Genomic DNA, 24,878 nt, shown 5'->3' on the forward strand with positions numbered 1-24,878 from the left:
ATCTTGGAAAAGAGGAGGCTAAGGGGGGATATTATAGAGGTATATAAAATCATGAGTGTTGTGGAGAAAGTGAAAAAGGAAAAGTTATTTACTTGTTCCCGTAATATAACTAGGGGCCACCAAATGAAATTAATGGGCAGCAGGTTTAAAACAAATAAAAGGAAGTTCTTCTTCACACAGCGCATAGTCAACCTGTGGAATTTCTTGCCTGAGGAAGTTGTGAAGGCTAGGACTATAACAGGGTTTACAAGAGAACTGGCTAAATTCATGGAGGTTAAGTCCATTAATGGCTATTAGCCAGGATGGGTAAGGAATGGCGTCCCTAGCCTCTGTTTGTCAGAGGGTGGAAATAGATGGCTGGAGAGAGATCACTTGATCATTACCTGTTAGGTTCACTCCCTCTGGGGCACCTGGCATTGGCCACTGTCGGTAGACAGGATACTGGGCTGGATGGACCTTTGGTCTGACCCAGTATGGCCATTCTTATGTTCTTATACCAGCTGAAGACCTGGTCACTGTATTTTGAAAGTCCAGGCCTCGATGTGAATCTGGACTGAGCCCAGTGGGGTATGCTTGTCACTGATTGTCAGTAGGGATTACACAGAAGTTATTCAGATTCACATCTCAAGCTTCCTTGTTTCATTTAACAAATATCTTCACCTAAAGAAAATCTGCCCTTAGCATTTAGCTGTAGGCATGTGGCTTCTGCCATTCTCAATGGATCTGCCCCATGCACTTTGAAGTCAATTAGAGTCTTTTCATTCACTTCTTGGGTGCTGGATCATGCTCAGTTCTACAGCTGGTTGGGAATTTTTCATCATATTTTCCATCTGTTTGGCAGAAAATGAAGTTTCTGCAAAATTGAAATTTTCTATGGGAAAATTTTGATTTTTGCCACAAAAATGTGATTTTTCCATTTGACAAATCAAAACAAAAGATTTAATTTCAGGTTGAGTTGACCAAATTGAAACATTTTGACTTGCTGAACTGAATGTTTCATTTCAAATTAGTTTGACATTAATCTGTGTTTGTCTGGTTGTAATTCAAAGTGCCTCATGACGCAATTCTCCATTATGGAGTTGGCTTCCCAGCTGGACTACATCTTCCATAATGCACCAGTCTCCCTCTGGTGAATTGATGTGGTTCATCATGGAAGTCACATGGACACTGTGTATAATAGGAGATGTGGTCTGGTGGGGGAGCCCAACCCATAGAGGAGAATGGGGTCATGAGGCACCAGAGTAACTCAGGGGTACACCGATTTAAGGTCAATCCAAGACAAAACAAAATGTTCTGATTCAGTTCAACAAATACAAAATGTAACACTTTGACTTGGGAATGTCAAAACCTTTTGTTCCAATCTAAAATGTCAAAACAGGGTTTTTTGCAACTTCCTGGTCTGTGAAAAATCTTGATATTTCAACTTTTTGTCCAGATTTGGGATGAAAACAAAGTTTGAAATATTGGAAATTCCTAGATGATGTAAATTTTGATTTTTTTCAGCCAGCTCTAATCAGTACACGCATCCAAGAGCAGACTGTACCCTTTGCACAGAGAATGAGAAAGTCCCCACAGGTCGTACTAAACCTGCCTACTGTTCCACTCTTGTACTAAGTCGGAACAACATTTTATTGATATATGACTATAAAAATATGTTGTCCAACATGTTTGGTTTCCGTAAGAGAACAGAAAGGCCAATGTTTCCCCTGTCTCAGTCTCAACTGACATTGACATAACCCACATTTCTGTGGGCATTTGATGAAGGGTTTATGCTAGCATGAATGTCCTAATGATTATCTCAACTAATACTTCATGGGAACTCAGGGAATGCTATGGGGACATCTGAGTTTGGTAATAAGTAAAAAAGTAATTCTTGGGAACACAGTATAACATAACGAGCATTCTAGTCTCTCAGTGAAGAAAGCTAACCACCAATATAGTATGGCCGGAGCGCCTCGGTGGGGCTTTTTTTCATTATATTATTATTATTATTTTATTTATTAATCTGTCTCGTGGCCAAGCAATTATCATGCTATGGGAACCCAGAGGGAACATTCTTCTTTATTTCATTTTCCTTGGCGTTTTGCTTTTTTGGTTTGGTTTTTTTTTTTTTTTTTTTTGTAGTTTCACAGTGATTATTTATGCTGTTTTGGCACTCGGGGAGTTGTAGAACTGGGAAATAAAGTTCCAGCATTGGACCCCTTCCTGCTCATGAAGAATTAAATCAGAGCTTTGCCACTAATTTCACTAGGAGCAGAATCAAACCCAGAGAGCAGGACAATTCCCTCCACACAAGCATTGCCATGTTATTTCACTAATATCTGAAGCTGCGGCTCAGAGTAAGGGAGACGTGTACTAGGTTGCATTAAGGTGCATCTCTGGTGCAGTAAGTCTACTCTGCGCCATTCAAATGACCAGTGGGGAATTCTTGATGCACAGGGGTGTTTGTTGCTGGTGGAAAGCTAGCAGAACCTGGCTTAAAGACGGAGAGCAAAGTTAAGGGCATGATGGGGCAGGATTAGAGCAGAGCTACAATACGCCCTGTCCTCCACTAGCATAAAGTCACAGAGGGACTTTTGGCCAGTGTGAATTAGGGATATCCCTCAGCAGCTCTACAGTACCCAAAGAGCAGACAGCGTGGGATCAGGCTGCCCTCTCCAGGATGCCGGTCCTCCACTATGTCTGAGCAAGAGTAGACTGGAGAATCTAGTCCACTTAGTTAGCAGGAGCACATGATGATCATCTTAGCTGAATTTTGACAAGGAATCCTTCAAGCTTTCTAAAAACGAGAGCTTTGTGACAAGTTTGGACACAAAACTAAGGTGTAAATGTTTGATTTCAAAAGACAAATGAAAACAGCTTTTTCCGGTGATCGTTTTTACTTTAAGCAAATTTCCCCCTTCAAACTCACCCCAGCAACCTGGAAAATTCACATCTCAAGAAAACAATGGAATAGGATAAAATTCACTGGAATAGGATGATTCTCTATCTTTCCAGTCCAGGGGCCCCTTTCAATACTGGGATAGGTCCAGTAATGGTAAAGGCAGGTTTATGATGCAGTGTGGACACTCAAGTGTGGGCTTGGAAACACTGAGTCCACGGGCCTGGGTGGGGTCCCAAAGCCCCAGGTTTACAATGCAGTGTAGATATACCCAAGATGGCCTAAAGGTAGCTGACCAAAGCATCCACTAGGTGGCAGTATAGTTTACTGAATAGGGCAGCATACCAGAAGTTAGGAGACTTCCCAGCTCTGCTACTGACCTGCTATATGACCTTGGGCAAGTCACTTCACCTCTCTGTTCCCCCTCCCACCCTTTGTCTATTTAGACTGTAAGTTCTTCAGGGCAGATTGTCTCTTATTCTGTATGTTTCTGTATATATGTATATTATATAGGCAAAATGCTAGGCGTGTGTGTGTTTATATATATATAGGCACCTAAAAGCCCCCAAATGCTAAGTATATATATATATACACACACACACACACTTAGCATTTGAGGGCTTTTAGGTGCCCACAACAATAACCTATCAAGCAATGTTTCAAAGTTATCCACAGACACATCTGGGGGGAAATAGAGAGATATCTCTTAATTCCATTGAACTGCTAGAGCTTTTCTTAAAACACAGGGGCACTTTATAATAATAACAACAATGACCAAACAAATTTCATTATTGCATTACACATGCAGAAATATTTGTTATGTGAAAACAATTTACAGACTATTTGAAGTCAACACATGAAAGATGGAAGAGCTTCTTTTGAAGGACAGAGTAGGGGAAATTATAGTTGTTTTGCTAAAAATCAGTCAGGATTGCCCTTCCTAAATAAGGACAGCTAAAGTAGTGAAGGAGTTTTCCTGACTTATCCTGGTTGCATCTTGCAAAATGAAGTATTGGGGAGAGGGAAGGATTTGCGTTTCTGTCTGCTGGCAGAGCCATCAAATCTGTCCCAGCAAACTACACAAATTGGAAATTGGGGGTCTAGGAAGCTGATGCAGAAAGGTTATATTTTTTGATCTGGCTTTTCACAACGGAAAAACTCCAGAGCCATGAGCAAAACTGATGCAATTACAGCTGGGCAGGAAACAGTTTTCCCATTCAGCAAATACTTTTGAGAGTTTGGATAATTTTTACCATTCCAGGAATCAGGATGAAAAATTGAAATCTTAAAAAATGTTCTTGAAACAAAAAAATTTAGTTCAGATCCATGAAAACATCTCATTTTGATAATTACAAAATATTTTGTTTCAATTTCAACCTTTTTTTCAGTCACATTAGCTTGACATTCAAAACAAAAAGTTGTTTCAAAGTGGAGAACCAGAATTTTTTGTTTTGAAAATATCAAAAAGAATGTTTCAACTAGGGCTGTCGATTAATCACAGTCAACTCACGCGATTAACTCAAAAAAATTAATTGTTTTTAAAAATATATCGTGATTAATCACAGTTTTAATCACACTGTTAAACAATAGAATACCAATTGAAATTTATTAAATATTTGTGGATGTTTATCTACATTTTCAAATATATTGATTTCAGTTACAACACAGAATACAAAGTGTACAGTGCTCACTTTATATTATTTTTGTTTCAAATATTATCACTGTAAAAATTATAAACAAAAGAAATACTGTAGTATTTTCCAGTTCACCTCATGCAAGTACTGTAGTGCAATCTCTTCATCATGAAAATGCAACTTACAAATGTAGATTTTTTTTGTTACATAACTGTACTAAAAAACAAAACAATGCAAAACTTTAGAGCCTACAAGTCTACTCAGTCCTACTTCTTGTTCAGCCAATCGCTAAGACAAACAAATTTGTTTACATTTATGGAAGATAATGCTACCTGCTTCTTATTTACAATGTCACCAGAAAATGAGAACAGGCGTTTGCATGGCACTTTTGTAGCTGGCATTGCAAGGTATTTACGTGCCAGATATGCTAAACATTCGTATGCCCCTTCATGCTTCAGCCACCATTCCAGAGGACATGCTTCCATGCTGATGACGCTTGTTAAAAAAAATGCGTTAATTAAATTTGTGACTGAACTCCTTGGGGGAGAACTGTATGTTTCCTGCTCTGTTTTACGTGCATTCTGCCATAGATTTCATGTCATAGCAGTCTCAGATGATGACCCAGCACATGTTGTTCATTTTAAGAACACTTTCGCTGCAGATTTGACAAAATGCAAAGAAGGTACCAATGTGAGATTTCGAAAGATAGCAACAGCACTTGACCCAAGGTTTAAGAATCTAAAGTGCCTTCTAAAATCTGAGAGGGATGAGCTGTGGAGCTTGCTTTCAGAAGTCTTAAAAGAGCAACACTCCGATGTGGAAACCACAGAAACCGAACCATCAAAAAAGAAAATCAACCTTCTGCTGGTGGCATCTGACTCAGATTATGAAGATGAACATGTGTCAGTCTGCACTGCTTTGGATTGTTATTGAGCAGAGCCTGTCATCAGCATGGACGCATATCCCCTGGAATGGTGCATGAAGGGACATATGAATCTTTAGTGCATCTGGCTTGTAAATATCTTGCAAAGCCGGCTGCAACAGTCCCATGAAAATACCTGCTCTCACTTTCAGGTGACATTGTGAACAAGAAGCAGGCAGCATTATCTCCTGCAAATGTAAACAAACTTGTTTGTCTGAGCAATTGGCTGAACGAGAAATAGGACTGAGTGGACTTGTAGGCTCTAAAGTTTTGCATTGTTTTATTTTGAATACAGTTATTTTTCGTACATAATTCTACATTTGTAAGTTCAACTTTCATGATAAAGAGATTGCACTACACTACTTGTATTTGGTGAACTGAAAAATACTATTTATTTTGTTTTTACAGTGCAAATATTTGTAATAAAAATAAATATAAAGTGAGCACTGTGCCCTTTGTATTCTATGCTATAATTAAAATCAGTATATTTGAAAATGTAGAAAACATCCAAAATATTTAAATAAATGGTATTCTATTATTGTTTAACAGTGGGATTAATCACGCTTAATTTTTAAATTGGTTGACAGCCCTATTTTCAACTATTAAAAAAATTTTTTTTGAGTTGAAGTTTGTCAAAACTGGCTCTGTTTCATGAACCATTTAAGTTTTGACAAATTAGCAGTTTTAGACGAAAAACGTTTAATCAAAAATTCCTATCCAGTTCTAGATGCAATTGTATACATAAATTGTGGTAATTTACACAATATTCCCGACTACATGTGAAAATAAGGTTTCTGCAAGTGTAGTCTTGATCATTGCACACAGGTGTGTGATTTCATAGAACTCCAGTCTTCTACCTTTTCTGAGAATCAACCCTATTAAGTAAACAAACAAAGAAGAAACCCCACAAAAATGTATCCTTCATGTTTTGTCACTCATGTATCAGAAAATCCTGGGCCAGATCTGCAGCCGATGTAAATCAGTGTAACTTATTTCCGTCGGAACTGTGATGATTGAATGAAGTGAGCTGTAGCTCACGAAAGCTTATGCTCAAATAAATTGGTTAGTCTCTAAGGTGCCACAAGTACTCCTTTTCTTATTCCGACGATGATGTATATCTTTTGCTAGGGAAAACAGGGCAAATTCAGAAGCAATTCATATGGTCGGTAGACTAATTTAGATGACCTGGCGCTCAGCCCTGAGCATAGCAGGTGTGAGCGAGTGCAAGGAAGTCTGAGTCTAAGTTACCACCTTAGGCATCATTACTTAACTTAGCCAAGTATCTAAACCAGATTTAATGCCATTACAGAATGATCAATTGTGATAAGCTAGACTCACCTGGGACCACAGACACTTCATTTGCATGTGCAGATTGCAGAGCTGTTCTGGAATTCGATATACGTCTCCACAGCCGTCTCTCTGGCTTGTAACGCTACTTCCTTCAGTTTCAATTTAAACTGGTTTATTTGGCTCCAGCCTTTAATCTGCTTTCCTGGTCTGTTTACTCCGGAGCAGTGCATTAATTGTTTACTTTTGCCAGTCCTTCATTTCTGGCTGAACTGCTCAGCAGAGATGGGGAGTTTGGACAATACAACGACTGGAAGATCTTTGGACTCTGCAGGTTTGCTATTTAGGAAAGATCCGGACATCCAGGGGCAGATCCCCAGCGGCTGTAAATTAGCATAGCTGTATAAACCTGCGTCACTGTCGGGGCAGAATGCCAATTAACATCTGCTGAAGATCTGCCCCATCCCCCCTCAAATATTATACTATCCCCTCTCCCCTCAATCTCCTAACCCCTCCCCTGGAACCTAACTACCTCTTCCCCCCACAGGGCCTACCATCTCCCTCGGGCGATCCAGGGTACAGTGTGATTCAGTTTCAATAGCAATAGGACACACAGCAGGCACCAGAGTTGTAGGAAAGAGATCTTTATTAAGCACGCTTAGTGGCCCATGTTATAAACTGAGGCTCCCAAATTTGGGGACAAGCAGCCCGTATCCCAGCTCACGGTCCTAAGTGCCTGCTACCATGCCCGTCCCTGAAACCTGACCCTCTTTCCTCCAGTCCCATTCCTGATGCTACACGTTCAACATCTGTCAATCCAAAGCTCACGGAAGTCAATCCAAGTCTTTTCGCTGACTTCAAAAAGCTTTGGATTTTGGCCCTCTCAAAAGAATCCGGAGGCTTGTGAAAGGGGGAGAGGATGGGGGGCCTAAACCATCGGGTCACAGATTTTTGACTATATTTGTGCGCCTCAAATAGGCCAAGATTTAGACTGCTTTGTATTTTTTTTAATTCAGGTTTCCCATCCCTAATCGCTTATTTCCTTCTGTTTGGTATTAAAAATAAGAGGAGGGAAATGGAATCCATTTTTCAGCGCAGCTGCTTTTTGCCAGTCTTTTCCCCTCTGAGCTGCAGTCGGTCACACCTGCTCTCTCCCTTTCTGTGATTTGGGAAGGCCTGGCACAATTGGTGCAAGCCTCGATTTGCATTCATCTCATCTGTGTCATCATTTTCCCTGGAAATCTAAGACCTTAGTCACATGCACACTCCTCGTAATGCTTAACGAAGCATCCTGGTAGAAAACCCAGCATGCAAAGCCCTGGAATCTCAGGTTACTATTCGCTTTGGTGGGTGAAAAGATGAGGGCCAGATGTAAATAGCCCTGTGGGAATGGTTCAGGCTTAAGGATGGCCCAGAGATCTAGGAGCTGTCAGGCGCAGCCTCCAGACCACTTGCCTGCTGCGGCCGTCTCATGGCAGATGGGAGCTGCTGCAGGAATGCTGCCTTTCAAAGAGGGTTGCATCAGGAACTGTTTAGGCTTGTGGTTAGTTCTGCTGCTGTTATGAAGTGCAGCTTTCTTTGAAAAAGACAGCATTGATTTTTCTCATGATTAGAGGGTGCTTCAATAAGTGGGATGGGATAGACACTGTGAGTCATACTCCACTGAACTAGACCACAGTTTCTTGGCTGAAATGACAGCTGAATTGCTGAACGTTGGATACAGTGAGGAGGCACACGCATGCCCTGGACGTATGACATTTTCTCACCAGACTGAGCCGTGCAAGCGTTTCGTAATGAAACAAAAATACAGGGAACATTTGAAATAGGACCCAGCTTCCCCTCACCCTGGTGCTTTCTAGCCCTAGCAGGCCTCAAGCTTGCCTATGTATTTTGCTATCTCCAGTCATCCTATCTCCTCCTTTGATATCCCTGGGAGGTGGCTGGGCCCGTCTCATAGTGCTGCCAACTCTTGCAATATTTGGTGATGTTCTTAATGCCCCAGCTCCTGGAGTCATGTGAATAGAATCTCAACCCCCCCCCCCTTTTAAAAAACCTAGCTAGCCATCATGCTAGCCTAGCCAAGCAAAACTTGAAACATGATCCCAAAGGCTCAATGGCCAGAAGGCAAATGAAAACAGAATATTTATTTTTTAAAGCTCAGGATTTTTAAGCCATTCTTATGCTTTTTTGAGACCTGAATCCTGCTTTTTTGAATGCCAGGGCTGGCAATTCCACTCCCAGCACCAAGGCCTTTCTAGAGATGGCCATCAAGCCTGCTTCCTTCACCTCCCATATTCAAAGGACCATTCCCCTCACTACCACCCAATTGGCCGCCACCTGTCTCTCTTTGGGAAGGGCGGTGCATCCTAGAGGACAGAGCACTGGACTGGGTTCTGTACTGACTTACTAGTTGATGTTGGGCAAGTCACTTCACCACTCTGTGCCTCAGTTTTTCCACTGGTAAAATGGCAATAATCGATGCTGACCTCCTTTGTAGAGCGCTTTAAAATAAACGGATGAAAAGCACTCTTATCTGGGGGATATTTACAAATCCCTGTTTGCTGTACTATTTACTAGTACTTCATTCTGGGGCTGCATAAGTCCTAGCATGCAGTACCCTGTTAGGGAAATGAGAAACCTGCAAAAAGTAAGGGCCTGTGAAAGGAGAGAGAGGACCCCTGGGGCAGAGGGTCCCTACTGATGGTTTTGGGTGGAGCCAAGAAACGTTGCAGTTTTGGATCAATTTCACTTTGAGGTTTTGGGGTTTGTTCAGTCCCCAGATGGCTCAAAGCAGAGCTCAGGAGTTAACAATGGAATTGAGCAGAAGATTTGCATGAGGCCCTGCACACCAAAACTGCAGAGTTTTGTACAGCTGGAGTTACATGTTGAAAACTACAAGTAGATTGATTCTGTGGTGTAAAAAGCATCAGTCTGATGCTATGGAAATACTAAACACAATCCAGGGATATGCATGGTAATTATTAAAGGGCCCAAGGGCGCTGGAACCTTTGTAGAAGTAGGGGGGGCCACCAGTGCCAGAACCGGGGGGAAGGGTCAGAGGGCCATGCCCCCCCCCCTTTTTTTTAACATGAGCATGGTTTAGGAGACAGGGGGTCGCATTGTCCCCCCAAACTGCAAGCCTCGGGCAGGCTCAGAGCAACTGTGGCAGGGGTCGCGGAGCTGATCACCATTTTGGGGGGTAAGGTACCTTCTAAGGGCTCCAGTCATGGCTCAAGGCCCCATTGTGCTAGGTGTCATACAGACACAGAACAAGAAAGGGTCCCTGCCCCAAGGGCCTTCCAATTTACCGGTAGGAGCTGAATTGGTGCAGAGCTTGGTTTAACTGTAGGTGTGGAACGGAGGAGAATATGGCAACAAAGCAGTTTAAAATTCCACAATAAATAAAGTGTCTAAGCAACTGACAGGTACAGAAAGATGAACGAGGAAAGCTTACCTAGTGGTTAGACTGCTAGCCTGGGACTCAGGAAACCAGAGCTCAAATTCCTGCTCTACCACAGAATTCTTGGGTGACTTTACGCAAGTCTCTGTGCCTCTGTGCCCTGGATAATAGCACTTTCCAACCTCACGGGGGTGTGGTCAGGAAAAATACGCTAAAATGGTGGGGATGCTCCAACAGTGTGGTAAGGGGGGGGCATGAAAGTATTTCAGTGTTGTTCTGCCATTTATCACATACAAGGTAGTTAATGAGTGGGGGAACCAGGAAAGGGGCCCAATTCACCACAGTGTTAATGCAACTGGGTGAGATCAGTAGTTACAGCTATGTAATGCGGGAGTCCTGCAGTGGTCAAACAGGACCAGGTTAACCTCAGTCAGTTCCCTGGAGTTGCTCGGATCAGGGAGAGAGGTGTGTTGTGTGAGTGTGTGTTTCTTAAAGCACAGTTCAGTGCGGGTGATACATTCCCTGATCTATAGCGGTCACAAGTTTGCTCCCGTCTACGGGACGTCGCACTTTAGTGCAAATCAAGCTGCAGTGCTGACCAAGGTGGCAGCCGTTGCATTAGGGTTACCAAACACCATCCAGTGGCCTAGGAGCGGGTCGCATTCCTTTAATTTAGCACTATGAAATTGCAAGCTCTAACCACTGCCAATTCCTGCCTCTTCCTTACCTCTTCCTGGCTTCCAGACTGTCATTTTCTGCTCTGGAGCAACATCAGGGTTTCCTGCTGCTGAGCCAGATGTTTCCAGTGCCTTTGGGGTTCAACTGCACCCCAAGTTCCTTTCCACTCATTGCTTCAGAGCCAGTGCTTGATTTGTAATGAAACTGGTGCCGGGGCTCAAGCAATTTTTTTACTTTCATCACTGATCTGGCAGGCCCAGAGGTGCCAGGGCTCTGAACTACCAGGCCCAGAGGTGCCAGGGCCAGGGCTGTGAACTACCAAGCCCATAGGTGCCGGGGCTGTGAACTGCCAGGCCCAGAGGTGCCGGGGCTCTGACCTGGCAGAAATCAAGCACTGTTTGGAGCTTTAAAGAAGAGCTCAGACTGTACCTGAATTCAATGACGCTATGCCAATTTACACCAGCTTAGGATCTGGCCTACTGAATCTATGCAAATAATGGAGAAAGCTAACAGCTGCTTTGGAGAAGTAGCTGGATGGAGAGGAAGTTAGCTGTGACACCCAGGTGACAAACAGACTGGAGGAAGAAAAGCTAAGGACATGGGGATGGAAGGGTTAATGATCTCTCTCTCTCTTTTTCAACCCTAAAATAAAATATAGAGTGTATGAATTTTTAGATGAATGCAATGGGCCCCAGTGCTGAAAAAGTGATCTCTAGTGAGCAAATGTGTTCAGACCCTGTAGCTTTGAGTACTGCGTTCAGTCCCATCTCCTTACTTTTCAACCCCCAAGGCAAGAAATGTCCACTGCCGTGCTCAGCTCCGTTCCACGTATGCATACTAGGGTCATGAGCACAATGATAATTCTGGGTTATCTCCTTTCTAAGTGCTCGTTTGAAGTGTATATAAAACGGAGATAAAAATTCATGTCTCCATAGGTGCGTATCCAAAGTGGGCAAGGGGCCTGAATTTCAGTTCAGACCCAGTTATGTGAAATTTAACAGAGGTTCATTTCCCCTCTTGCTGGCTTTTTACTTTCTTTCCTTTGCATTTCATTTCACCAACGTATGCAGCTAAATGGCATCAGATAAATCCAGGCTCCGGAGTTAGGCTTTGATCCTACAACACTTAGACACAGGCGTACATGATGTAAGCATGTCAGGAGTCTCATGGCCTTCGTTGATCATTGCCTTCAATGGGAGTACTCGCATGCCAAAAAGTTAGGTCGTTGCTGGATTGAGGCAGCACCGGTATAAAAGAGCTGAATTAGGTCCCATGTTTTCAGGCTGGGATTTTCAAATGAATTTAAGGGATTTCACTGAACACCAAGGAACTGGTCACCTACCTTCCTTCGATCCTTTGAAAATACCAGGTTTGATGGCAAGCTCACTATATAGCTTCCCCCTTCTCCAAACTGTCAATTTTTTAACCAAATCCATAATTACCTAATCTTGTGTTAATATGAATTTGTTATGCGTGTAACAGATCAGCTCTAACAGGCATAGCCTACAATTCCCCATGTGGTTTACTGTAAGGCTTGAGAGACCTGGGTTCAATTCCTTCCTCTGTCACAGCTTTCCTGTGTGATGGTTGGCAAGTCACTTAGGCCTGGTCTACACTGGGGGAGGCGGGGATCGATCTAAGTTACATGTACTTAGATCTACTTACCGCGATGTCTTCACTGCAGTAAGTCAATGGCTGATGCTCTCCCGTTGACTCTGCCTGCGCCTCTTGGCCTGGTGGAGTACCAGAGTCGACGGGAGAGCACTCGGTGGTCAATTTATCACACCTAGACTAGAACAATAAATCAACCCCCGCTGGATCGATCACTGCCCGCTGATCCAGCGGGTAACGTAGACAAGCCCTAAGTCTCTCAGTGCCTCAGTTCCATCTGTAAAATGGGAATAATAGCACTGCCCTGCCTCACAAGCACTAAAGATTGTGAAGTGCTCAGATGCTGCACTAATGAGGACAATATAAGCACTGTAGATAAAGTGCTCGTACATTGAGTAAGCATGGCTGAGTAATCTGTTGAATTACTCCGACTCACTAGTGTGAAAAACAGTTGCAAAACACAACCCTACATGGCCTCAATTAAACATGTGCTTAAGTCCATCCCCAATCGGCATGCTAGGGAAGGAATGCTGAATCGGGGCCTACAATCATATCATTTAAATAGTTCAAAAATCCCCCAAATAAGCCATTTTTAATTGAACCACAAAATTGCTTTTTGGTTGTTGTTTTTTGCTGTTGTTTTTTTAAAATAAAACATAACACACAATGTAGTGTGAAACGTTTTATTTCCAAAACCAGCAAGCGTACCAAAGTCAAGCCAACATAAACCCTGACAGAATGAACATTTGTGTTCATTTGTATTTTATGTGGCTTGCATGAACCGGTGACTCATTACATCACCATAATTTTCTCTTTCAGCAGGCGAGTGATGGTTATGCTGCTTTAGCCATGTAGTAAAACAGAGACCAATCACATCATGTAAAATCATTTGTTTGTAGACCTTTTCTTTTCTTTTTTCTTTTTGTTGGTGACCACCCAGGCTTAAATCTGAGCTTTGGCGTCCTTCCCACTGATGAGTTTTCCAAACCCCCATCAGTGGGTTGGCAGCTAGAACGATCTGTCTCCAGGTCCCAACTATGTCAGTTGCTACTTTTGTGGGTGCACGCGTGCATGTACATATGCCTATTTATCCTCCTTCACCTCAATTCCTGAAAAAGTCAAACTTCTGATGCGCAGGTCAAGCTTGAAGGAAATGGCAATCCCAGCTGAAGACAGAGCATAGCACTTCGTCATTTAATAGCCTTGTTATAAAGCTCGAATGTTTCCTTTTCTGGGTTAAAGGCCCTCACATTCAAACACAAGCAGAAGAACTGATCATTAAACAAGCAAGACGGCGAATGCAACGAATGGCAGCTCAGTGGCTTTAAACCATTGGTATCTAATTGAATGAAAGAAATCGTAGCGGCAGTGAACACAAAATTCTGATTTTAGATCGGGCCAGGGAGAAAAATATCCTTCATCGAAGCCACTGCAAGAAATCCGAGTTCATTCCAGGCTGTTCCTTTCTCGACTCCTTTAAAACAACATGCTTCAAATTATTTGGTGAGCAACAACAAGGTGAACAAACAGATTAAAATGTTGTTGGATTTTTTTCCCCCTCTGCTGTCTTCAAATATCTGTAGGGACTTTTTAAAGCTTAAAAAAAACCAAAAAACCCACAGACAAAGAAACCCCCAACTTGCCTCATCTTTGGGTAAGCAAGTTCAAACATTTGGTATAGAAGAAAACTGGCTAGTCATACAAACAAACAATTTCAGTCCTGATAGTTGTATAATATATGGCATGTGATTCCAAAGAGTGTGTTGTGTTATGTTGGTTAGTGATATATGCTTCAACTAAGTAACCAAAACACACAATTTGAAATACAGTGAAACTTTTTCCCCAGTTAATGAAAGCTTCCTGTTTGTGACCCGTTGGCTTTGAAGTCCAAACCTCCCAAACAGAACCAGGAATTTACTGATGATTTATTACTATTTAGACAAGTGGCGAACAGAGAGTTACTATATGGAAATCCTGCATTCCATACCTGTCAAAGGGGGCTAGGCAGAAATCCGGGAGACAAACTCCCCTTTTTTTCCACCATGCAAAAGTCAGGGGCTACCGATCTGTTCTGTAGTGGCCCCTTGACTAACATTTTCAGGGCAACAGCTGTATTTTCCGTCCGTGTGATCACATAGAGCATTGCAGGTGTCTTGACAGGTTGGCTTTGAAAATAAGTAGAACCCGTCCTGAGCTATTTATTATCGCCTTTGAGTCAGCTCAGATGAATAAGCTCCAGGACCCCCTGAAGGCTGCTGGGGGCACCTCTGGGGGCTGTCACCCTATGGATAAGAACAATTTTCATAAGACAGGGTTCAGTTCTGAGCTGCCACGTGTACCCGTGCTGGGGACTACCAGGCATAGACAGCCTGCTTTACTCCTCTGCGTAGGCCACCTGCATTGCCAGTCTGTTCCCAGGGGAGAGAGCAACCTGCACAGGTGGGCGAGAAGTGGGCTCTGTCCACACCAACGTACCAGCCAGCACAGCTGAGCCAGCACAGAGAGGTAAGTAATTTGTGCCAGGACTGCGAAGCAGGTTACTTCTTCTCGGAGCAAAGGAGTAGCAAGGAATGGGTTGCAACTCTCTGACCTCACAGTTCAGTGTCTGGCTTGTTCCTGGGGCAGGGTAGCTACACACTGTCCTTTCCTCTGGGGGCCTGGTAATAACTCCATGCTGGAGCCCGCAGAAATGGGAAATGTTTTCTTACGATATTTCTTGGAGGCCGTCCAAGACGTCAGCAACCAGCCTGTAGGTTGAAGCTGAACCAGGGAGGTTTCTGAAATGTAGTTTCAATTAAAGTTTCCTCCTTTTCTCTCTCTCTTTTATTTTTTTTTTTTCCTTCTTAGGGGGCCCCTTTGGTTCCTGCTTTTCAAGGAGTCTTCAGCTGCTTGTAGACAAAACATCAGCTACACTTTTGTGATTTCTTTAATGAGCTGTTAACTTGAAATGCAACAACTGCCAATAACCCCTTAGCAGCAGCTTGCTATCTCCTAATAGGATCTTTCAGTCTCTGCTCCTGTATGTGCTGTAACGGCTAGGGGCAAGAGAATGGGTTTCCAGGTGGCTGTGTTTGCTCAGGGTTCTTCAGGTGGGATGGGGGTAGATTGGAGGAAGTTCAGACGCTCAGCTGGTCAGTGCTCCATGTTGGCAATGGAGCTATGCTGATGTATCCCAGTTGAGGATTTGGCCCATAGATTGTGGAGTTCTCTAGAAGTCTTTGGAAAAGACGGCACTATGTAATTGTAATTATCATATTACTGCGATGAGAATCATAAAAGGGCTTCATTTCTCTTATCACAGTGCAATACAAATGATTAGATTGCAGGATTGCCAGCCCCAGGCATGCAAAAATCATGAGTCAGGTCCCCCCAAAATCATGAGTTTTTTTAAAAAAATAATAAATGTGGGGTTATTTTTATTTGTCTTCTGGTTTTTGAGCCTCTAAGGGTTATGTTTTCTCACACTTCTCCACCATCGTGAAGGCTAGAAACTTCCCCCCTCCCCCATGTCATTTCCTGAATCCAGGAGCTGGGTCGTTAGAAAAAAACCCAAAATCGCAAGGTTCAAAATACAATGGTGAGAGTTTGCAATGCTGAGACAGAGGCACTCTGGAAGGGTTAACAAAAAATGAATGGTTGCCAACTTTGCAAAGGTTTGTGCCATTTTTGGAAGAGAGGCAGTTACAAATGGGTGAAAGGTTTTGCACAGAACATTTGTTTTGGTGAAAACCTGCAGATTCAGCAACACTGTCACGTATTTTAAAAAAGTTTCCATTTCACCAAACTGAGCATTTGTAGGGGAATTTAAAAAAAAAAAAAAAACACTGAAAAAATCAAAATGGCCAGAGCTGACAGCATCAAAATGAACTGTTCTGATTTTTCAGTTTGACTTGAGGTTTTGATTCAAAATATCCATTCATTTTATTTTTTTAACATATATTTTTCAAAAAAAATAAAAGTCCTGGAAATCAAAAATCAAACATTTCAGCTTTGTCAAAACGAAAGGATTTGTTCAATCCAGGATACATTTTTTAAACTTTCTTGATTCACCAAAAGGTTTGAAATTTTTCCTTTTCGATCCCACTCAATAAATTTTCTTTGACTTTTCAAAATTGCCAAAGACCCTGAAAAATCTGGTTTCCCTCAGTTCTAGAAGCAATATGATTGTATTTCCCTATTATTATTTTTTATTATTATTTTATTTATTTATTTGTATCATCATGGAACCTTAGCCCCATTCCTGGACCAGCACCCCATTGTGCTAGGCGCTGTACACACACAGACCAAGAAAACAGTCACTGCCCCTAGCTAAGACCCCCATGCTCCTCTCCTTTCCATGGTGCAGAAAGGAGCAAAAGGGATTGATTGCTTGTAAAGGGGCTGTGCTATGCAGAGTGGAGAATAGGCTACAGAGCGCAGTCTCCCTATGGTGTAGCTGCTGGAAGCTCATCCACACCAAAGCAGATGTTCTTGAGATAGGCACCACCTTGGTGTGGTAGAAAGGCACAATGAGTGGAGTCGGAGATGGAGATCAATGCCATACCGGGTGGGGAGTCACCATAAAAGAGCAATTTGCCACATATGTTAAGTGAACGCTGAATATTTTTACGTTACGTGCCTGACCCAAAACTCACTGAAGTCTATGGGAGTCTTCTATAGGTTTTGTTTTGGATCAGGCCCTGGCTCCCTTTTCTCTGCTACCTTTCACTGGCGGAAGAAGCACGGACTATCAGTGGCAGCATGAAGACCATCCTGTGTGGGAGGCGGGTTTCCGGAGGGGAAGAATGTTAGGATTTCATCTGTCAGGATGAGCGCTGTGGGGTTTCCCCATAATTGCCCATGTTTCTTTGACCCGTCCTATCCTTGGCAATGTGGTACCAGGGCCTGTGCCTTTAAGGGCTGAGCTTCCCAGACTGCAGTGAAGCTCTTGCTGTCATGCCCAGCCACTTGGAGCCAGACGCAGAACAAAGCAAAGCTCTTGCAAGCACCTTGAGCTGCAAGCGATCGCCAAACTCAGCGTGGCACCAGGAACAAAAAGAGAACAAGGAAGTACCCCGAGGGGAAGATTGGAGCAGCTGAAAATTCCAGTAGTGCTGAAACTCTCCGGGGAAGTGGATATCCCCTACAGACACTTCAAACAGCACTCTGCTCTCGGCATCTGCAAGCAGTGGGTGACCGTAAAAAAGGAAGGCATTCCGAAGGGAGCCTCATTTTTGGCACTGGCTGGCTCTGAAACACTTGGCACGTTTAATGGTTTTCAGTTGCAAACCGCAGTGGCCTCCCATGAGGTTGCTCTGTGCTCAGATGACGTTGTCACCCAATAGACACTTACCGAGGAGGAACCTTCTCCAAATCCCAGAAGAGAAGCAGATAAAGGGAGTCTGTTGTTTTTCCCTGGAGGGTGTCGGGCTGGAACAACCACAGTAGATTGAGACACTGGAGTTCCAGGATGGGGAACTACTATATCCAAAAGACTCCCAACAATGACTTCATTTATAGACACCTAAATAGCAATAAAAAAATGACCAAGCTCTGATAAGAGTGATACCTGCTTCTGGTACTCTGTTATCAGTCATTGAACATAGTTATCGGCAGGCAGCATTTAAACTATGAAGACCATCCTATCAGTTACCCAGTAGGCATTCTTTGAACAAGCCTCTTCTACAGTCAGAATATGAACCTGTAATGCCCCAGGGCAAGGGGAAAAAATCAATGAAGCACTTTGGCTGGCTGACCTTACAGATGGGTGGACAAATGTACAGAGGGAAGGAATCACAAACTCTGTGATAGCAGCTCAATCAGTTTTTTACAAGAGCATTGAAAGAGGAGAGAACAGGCATACTGCTAAATATATTAGTAGTGAAATAAGTGAAATGCCAGAGAAGATTGGAAGTGGTGATGTTAGCAGATCCAGTGCGAGCTCATGCCAACGCCCCAGGGCCTCACTGAACACTGATGAATCCATAGCTGGAAAGCGGTCTGGTTCACCTGTGTGTTAGCCTTGTTAGAATAGATGTTAAATTGATAAGAGTGTTTAGACTTGACCAAATGCTTGTAGGATGCTGCATGTATTGATCTGATTTACAACCTCTGTAGCCTATGGTATACGGTTGTTGTCAAGGTTCCTCCCCCACTCTGAACTCTAGGGTACAGATGTGGGGACCTGCATGAAAAACCTCCTAAGCTTATCTTTACCAGCTTAGGTCAAAAACTTCCCCAAGGTACAAAATATTTCCCCCGTTGTCCTTGGACTGGCCGCTACCACCACCAAACTAATACTGGTTACTGGGGAAGAGCTGTTTGGACGCGTCCTTCCCCCCAAAATACTTCCCAAAACCTTGCACCCCACTTCCTGGACAAGGTTTGGTAAAAAGCCTCACCAATTTGCCTAGGTGACTACAGACCCAGACCCTTGGATCTTAAGAACAATGAACAATCCTCCCAACACTTGCACCCCCCCTTTCCTGGGAAATGTTGGATAAAAAGCCTCACCAATTTGCATAGGTGACCACAGACCCAAACCCTTGGTTCTGAGAACAATGAAAAAGCATTCAGTTTCTTACAAGAAGACTTTTAATAAAAATAGAAGTAAATAGAAATAAAGAAATCCCCCCTGTAAAATCAGGATGGTAGATATCTTACAGGGTAATTAGATTCAAAAACATAGAGAACCCCTCTAGGCAAAACCTTACGTTACAAAAAAGATACACAGACAGAAATAGTTATTCTATTCAGCACAATTCTTTTCTCAGCCATTTAAAGAAATCATAATCTAACACATACCTAGCTAGAATACTTACTAAAAGTTCTAAGACTCCATTCCTGGTCTATCCCTGGCAAAGACCAGCATACAGACAGACACAGACCCTTTGTTTCTCTCCCTCCTCCCAGCTTTTGAAAGTATCTTGTCTCCTCATTGGTCATTTTGGTCAGGTGCCAGCGAGGTTACCTTTAGCTTCTTAACCCTTTACAGGTGAGAGGAGCTTTCCCCTGGCCAGGAGGGATTTCAAAGGGGTTTACCCTTCCCTTTATATTTATGACAGTTGTATTGAGTGTTTGCATTGCAGACCTCTGTAATTTGTAATTCATTGAACAGGAGAGAAGCCTTCTCTAATGGAAATGCTGGCTTCCTTCAGAAGATGTTAGATCCCGCCCAACAAGAAGGTCTTTGAAATCAAATGAGCCATCAAAGAACAAAAACTTTGTTAATTGCATTCCTCACACCCTTCAAGAAGAGGAGACCCATGCATGAGTTCATTCCAGAAGCTTGGGCTCTGGGCAGAAGGGAATAAAGCTTCCTGACAAGAAGAAACTGTGTTCTTTTTGCTGCTTGGAGTCTAAAGGGACAAGACTCGCTATGGGCAAATCTACACTACAAAATTAAGTCGACTTAAGTTACGCTGAAGAACAGCCACCATCACAGTAATTGAATCAGTTTTACACGTCCACACTACACTCCTTATGTCAGCGGTGCACATCCTCACCAGGAGCACTTGCACCAGTTTAACTGCCAGTATGGAGCATTGTGGGACAGTTTCTAAAAGGCAGCATCAGTCGATGTAAGCAATGCAGTGTTTACACTGACACTGCGTCAGCCTAACTACATCAACTTATGCGCCACACCTCTCTTGGAAGTGGAGTTATTAAGTCGATGTAGTGGGCCAGTTAGCAAATTTTAGTGTGGACATTTACAGAGTTAGGTCTATGTAAGCTGCTTTACATCGACCTAACTCTGTAGTGTATACCAGGCCTACTCATAAGCAAAAGATCCCCAACTCTTTTGCCTGGGTTAGGCCTAAATGAGTTTGCTAATTTTAGAAGTTTCTACTATCTTTTAGAAACTAAGACTGTAACTCATTTGTATGTGTATGCTACCTGTCTTAACCTTGTAAATAAATCTCTTATTTCATTTCTTAGTTTATTACATGATCGGCTACAAGCATTTTCTTCGGTGACAGATCTGGGGTTCAGCTGACCAGGGGTAAGTGACTGACTGGTCCTTCAGGACTGAATATGTTTGGAAATTAACACAAAATTAGGAAACAGTGAGAAAGAGGTGAGCTGAGAAACTTCTTTTTGAATTTGTGCAACTCTTCAGTTTAATGAAGTACATGAAGATCATAGTGAAAGTTCATAATCAGAAGTTGTGGATCTTTCAGACACAGATTCTCACTAGCGATGTCACAAGGAAAAACTTGAGCCATGCTAGCATTTGCAAGATTATAGTAATAACTAACCTGTTTAAGTTACATTATATTTGTTTGCTGATAGGGTGGTTGGTTTTGCCTACAATTATGACACTCCATCTATGCATTATTAAAGAGTTTGGTGTTGACTTTAGAGTTTGGATATATATCCAGATTTATTGTTCGTCCTTAATATTGTGCTGTGTTAACTACATTATAATGAATAAGTATAGGGATGTTCATTTTCCAAGCTTTTTCTCCAGACACAAGTTTCTTCTGTATCTATATTAATACATTATAACATCCAGTCTCTATTTACATACTATTTCTGAGCCCTACAGATATAAACCTTCCTTTTGGTTTGCAAGTCAGCAATATTAAGGCTTTCTAGTTTCAATATTTTAATTTTTTTTCCTATTCCTATGTCAAAAACATACCTTTACATACTTGAGTGTGCAGTACCATCTTTAATACTAAGTATATTTGTCATTCAAAAGTAAAATTATACTTATTTATTACATAAATATATCTACCAGTACTTTCTATATGCTAACTAAATAATGCATACTAAATATCTCAGTCTTAAAGAAGTCAATTAAGTTTAGTTTTGATAGCAAGTAACTACTGCAGATTGTTTTTCTCTAAACCAGCCCCGCAGAAAAAAACTGGCTTTTTTCCATTCCTTCAAAATTTCCAGAAATTTTACATCTTTGTTCTGTATGCAGCCAGTTTCAACCAGATACAGGTAAACCAGATCTCTAGCTAGTACCTCAAACAGTGAGTGACTACTGGATAAGACAGGCAGATCCCTGAACATCACTATTTTGGTGGGTTTTTTGGTTTGTTTGTTTTTTTTTAACCACAACGGGGTGATGCAATGCATTCTCCATAAGAACGTCTCCGTAGTTGTCAATGTCATTTTTCTCCCTTCCACACATTATTGAGAAGGATTCTTAGGTCTGTATAACATTATCTTAAATCTTGTGGTGGGAAAACGATACTAATATTACAAAGTCACACCCAACCTCTGCTTGGGTGGAATTAGGGCAAAATGTTTGGGAAAACACAACAGCTGGAACAAACCTTCACTAAACCCAAAGGATTTAGTGTTTCTAAATTTGAAATAGACTTCTCCATGGCTTAGGGGAGTGCGTCAAGCCTCTCCGTTGGCTCCCAAGCAACTTCCAATACTCATTGAAGGCTTCGGTCCTAATCCTCAAAGCAATTGATTAATTGATCAAGCCCCAGCTACATCAAAGGTTCATTTCAGTCGGTGAACCACACTGACAGTTGCGCCCCTTTGGGACAATTCAGATTACAGAGTTGAGGACAAAGCATTCATGGTCCAGGGGATCCAGCTATGGAACAGTCTTCCAAAGGAGATCAGGCCAGTCTAGAGACTAACCATCTTTAGGAAATGTTGTAAAACCTTCCTCTTTGAAAAGGCTGTGAAAATGAGACCAGACACCTCCTACCCAATAATCCTCAACCAACCACTCAATAAGTAAATAAATAAAAACTTCTGAATCAACCTAAAAAAACCCCAACTAAAAACAAAAAGATTTAAAAATAAAAACCACAAGAAACTTCTAACCCACACTGAGTTTTTACCCTGAAAAAAGGGATATCTGCCAGAGACACCATGAAATCCATTAGGGACTTTGCCATTGTTGATTTTACATGGAAGGGGCTCAGATACTGTGGTGATGGGCAGTAGTATAAAACTCTAAGACAAATAAAAAATAAAAAGAAATCTTTGCACAACTTCTTACTCCTGTGATGTTTCATCTTCACTCACTTTTGTTTTCTACTTCCAAATACACTTGGAAACAGAAGAACCAAATAGGTTGTGAGGCTGTTTTTGCAGGATTTCCAATTCAATTAGAAAAAGGCAGTCCCAGAAATCTTACACAAATATGTTTTTGCAAGATTCCCTGACCAACTTTGCAGAATACAGGCAGAAATGGTTCGTATAATGCAAATAAGCAGCCAAATTCTGGGTTGCTGAATCAGTTCTGACAGATACCATGGTGATGGGGGCCATTATTAAAACAGATAGAGAGAATGAAATGGAGAATTTAATCTAATCTATCTAATCATCTCCATCAGTAGAAATGTGTTCACCGATCATCATTGGCCTTTGTTTTTTGCCTTCCAGCCACCCAGCTGTCTGTTTACTGTGTCTGCTTCCAATTTGCCTCTCTCTTTTTTCCCAGGGATCTACCTGACTTTCTGCCCCAAACTGTACTCTCATTTATCTCTATTTCAAGAGCCTTTCTCCAGTCTGCAAAGGTTCTGAGGACTGGATTCTGTCTTCCTCTGCCCTTGGGCACGGTCAGTGTGAAAGACTACTGTTCTGATCAGGGATTACTGTTTGCCAATTGTATGTTACACCCACACTCTGGCTGTGCTCCTTAGGGGGAGACCGCCTACGCTGCCTGGTGATCTACTGGGATAATGGTGAGGCGTGTTGTTTCAGAGTACCATATGCCATAACGAATGTACAGAAGCTGTGTTTGGGGAATGCGGAGCCTTTCCAAAGGTTGGCTTCTGTACATTTTACATCTCCAGATTTGCAGTGGTTCTGGAATGCATGCCATCATGTTCTCCTGTTCCTAAGTAGCCTGTGACAGAGTGCTTAAACCCGCCCCGGAGGGGGGTTCGGGAGGGTCTGGGGCTGAGATAGCCAGTCATGCATGATGGGAAGGAGGGCTTTAAAAGGAAGGAGCTGTGATCTAAAAGGGAGAAGTCTGGTGCTAACGCAGAGCTAAAGTAGCTCCCAAAGCAGTGCGAGAGACTGCCCCTCCCCACTGTGTGCACACACACAAACCCCCCTACTCCCCAGCCTTATGAAGACTCCGGCAAACTCTGAAGCCAGCCAGCATCTTGTGAAGGAAGCCAGACTGGAGGGGCTGCCTGAGCTACTCTACCAGGGTGGCCCCAAGAGAAACTGCCATGGCGTAGGGTTGCCAACCCTCCAGGATTGTCCTGGAGGCTCCAGGAATTACAGATTATATCATGTAATAAAACCTCCAGGGATATGTCCAACCAAAATTGGCAAGCTATGCCATGTACGCACTCCTGAAGTAAGGAGGTACCCACCTGGTGGTTGCAATTTATGTTCTCTGACCTTGCTGTAAATTAATGGCGTTCTGGTGGAACAAGGCCCAATCTGAAGCACGCTGTGCCAGTGTGACTGGCTACAGGTATTCGTTCAAACAGTTTTACCTTCCCCAATTAGTGAATTTGATAGTGTAACACCTCCCTCATAGGGATTCAAGCCAATCCCCTAGGGCATAGACATTGTCTTCTGGCCTTTCAGTGTCATGCAAGTGAATAACTTTTGCCCTGGTCTGGAGGCCCGGAAGGGGCTTATTCTTGGGGGTGTCAAAACATTTACTGTTTTTTTTCCCCATTTGCAAACAACATGGGGGAGGCCCGCAGGTGGCAGGGCTGACCACAAAGACTAAGAGGCAGGTACCTGACTGCATGGACCCAGAGTTCGTAGCTGGATGTAACAAAGGACCCCAGCCACCCGAGGAAGGATAGAAGGGGGCACTCTAGAGAAACTCTTTTATATAACCCCAATTCCCCATCTTGATGCACATTTTTAAGGAAATTAAAATGTATTTGATCACAGTTAGTGTATTGTATTTTATATGTTTATTTGGTGTTAAATTCTGACTTCAGTATAGGTCTGGTTGAAAATTTACCATCTAAACTATGTTGTGTTTTGTTTGACAGAAAATTGGGGTTTTGACTAAATTTTTTTTTTCCTCACAAAACCAGTCTGTTTTCCGTGGAAAGTGGGGTAGGGTTTTTTTTTTTAAACTGAATGCCTGAAACCAAACTGTTTCAGCCAGGAATCAAAATATTATAGTTCTAAAATGCTGCCATAGTGCCCAATGGGAGTTGTAGTTTAGGTACCTCATGGGTCTGTTCCCTATGGGCTGGGCTCCCCCGCTGGACTTCATCTCCCATGATGCACATTGGCCATGCAACTTCTATGATGCCCCTGCCTCCCCTCACCAAGAGGTGTGATACCGTTATGCATCATGGGAGATGTAGTCTGAGGAGGGAGCCTGAACCATAAATTGCAGTTGGTTCTCCCAACTCCCAGGCCAGGACCTTAGCCACAAGTCCTCCCTTTCTGTCTGTGCTGCTTATATGGACCCCATTCCCATAGAATCTGACCACCTAACCATTTTAATGGATTTATCCTTAAAACACCCCTGTGAGGAAGAAAAATGATAATATTCACATCTTACTTATGGGGAGC

This window comes from Eretmochelys imbricata, chromosome 3 (assembly GCF_965152235.1).
Source record: "Eretmochelys imbricata isolate rEreImb1 chromosome 3, rEreImb1.hap1, whole genome shotgun sequence".
Taxonomy (NCBI): domain Eukaryota; kingdom Metazoa; phylum Chordata; order Testudines; family Cheloniidae; genus Eretmochelys; species Eretmochelys imbricata.